The 1,826-nt window shown below is 55.3% G+C and overlaps 1 pseudogene; it reads left to right on the top strand.

The window, feature by feature from the left end:
- Positions 1-8: 8 nt before the first annotated feature.
- Positions 9-1,822, top strand: LOC112618068 (annotated as a pseudogene).
- The last annotated feature ends 4 nt before the right edge of the window (positions 1,823-1,826 follow it).

Genomic DNA, 1,826 nt, shown 5'->3' with positions numbered 1-1,826 from the left:
TGCTGGAAACTCTCATCACCAAGAGAGCAGTGATGAAGATGTGGCAGGAGAAAGAAAGGAGGCAGGCAGACTACCTGCAGATGACATCACTGGGGAAGGAGTGGGACATCATGACTCTAAATCACTTCTGGAATGTGACAACCCAACCACAGCAGCTGCCCGGTCCTCAGCAGGTCTCTGATGCCACGTCCATGGGGGACCACTTACAGTGGAAATGCAGCCAGCTCTTCTGAGACCTCTTCTCCCCTCTTTCAATAGGGAGTCCCTGGTGGTCACGGCCTGGGTGTCTAGGAACCCTTCCTCACAGAATGTGTACTCTGTACCATTGGATAAAGCCTCCACTTCTCTTCAAGGTGAACCTGAGGTTGAGGTATCCTCACAGCTTTCCCAGGCACACTCCCAGCCCCACACATGGCCCAGCTCCAACCGTTCACTTCAACCTGGCCCCAGTCCCAGCCCCCACCTCTGGCTGGGATCCAGAAGCAGTCCCACTGCTCACCCCCTGTCCCAAGCCTACCGTGCTCTTTTCCACCCCAGATCAGGTTCTGTGGGGCATCTTGCCCTACATCCAATGAGAGGGCACAGTCTGTCATCCCCAGTGGAATGGAGTATCTTGAATGGCCCTTGCAGAAGTGACCAAAGTGGAAGAGGGATTTTTCCTTTCTCCTAAAAAATTCTCAGGCCGTCCTGAGCCAGCCCACTGTCCACCTTCCCCAGAAGAGGCCGGCTTTCCAGAGCCCCAAGTCAGCCTCCATTCTTTCTGGGGTTGCCTCCAGCACTGAGATCCCAGAGCACCGGTGGCAAGGAAGTAGTGCCATGTGCCAGGAGCAGTCCCATGGCCCTCCCAGCAGATTCCATCTGGAGACCTCTGCAACCTGAGGTGGAATTCCCAGGGAGGCCCCAGGGTCAGGCAGAAGACACACAGGGGGTCCTCTTGCCCTCCCAGGCTTCTGAATTTGCAGGAAAGGGCAGGAAGGATATGCAGAAGACAGGACTCAGGAGCTCTGGAAGGTTATCTGGGAAGAGGTGCTTAGGGTCCAAACTAGAGGCACAACCAAGCCAGGATCAAGACACAGGAAGGAATTCAGTGAAGGTTCTGGAGAAAGACAAGGAGGAGGCAGACGGTGACTTCAGGAAGCCCTGGAAGTACCAATCAGTAAGTTCCACACCCAGGGACCCAGACAGGAAGCATTTGGAAAACAAGCTGCAGGTCCATATGGACAGGAAGGTGGGGAAGATCAAGGAGGGCTGGATCCCCGTATCTGTGTATTGCTTCTGGTTCATGGCCAAACGTGCTGTTCCCAAGTCTGACACCCACAGGAAACTGGGGAAGCTGGCATCCTGGAGGGGTGGGAAAGCCCACATGAACACCTCCCAGGAGCTTTCCTTCCTTCATCCCTGCACCTGGCAGATGCTGGAAGCAATTCAGGTTCTGTGTGAGGCACAGGTGGGGTCCAGACCTCCAGTCCCTATAGCCCATAAATGTCCAGTCAGATAAGGCTCAGCCCCCACCCCTCCCATACTCCACATTTCCCCTCTGGGCCTCCTGGGAATCTCGGGTTGAATCTGTAGCCACGTTTGTCATTTTATTGGAAAAACCTCCCCAGAATGGTCCAGGAGACAACAGAACAACAGGCAAGTCAGCCCCACTGTGAGTTGCCCTGTCCCTGCCCCACCACCTGAGCAGGAGGAAGGCCAGAGTGCTCCAAGATGGTCCCAGTCAGCTGACACCCATAAGCAATTAGAGGCTTCTCCGACTGGACAGAAGGACAGGGCGTCTTCTCAGTCCCCCATGTGCAGCCTTGTAGGCAGAACCTGGCAGAGCA

This window comes from Theropithecus gelada, unplaced genomic scaffold (assembly GCF_003255815.1).
Source record: "Theropithecus gelada isolate Dixy unplaced genomic scaffold, Tgel_1.0 HiC_scaffold_9023, whole genome shotgun sequence".
NCBI classification, from domain to species: Eukaryota; Metazoa; Chordata; class Mammalia; order Primates; family Cercopithecidae; genus Theropithecus; species Theropithecus gelada.
Note: the sequence above shows the minus strand (reverse complement) of the source record. Positions and strands in the feature narration are given on the sequence as shown.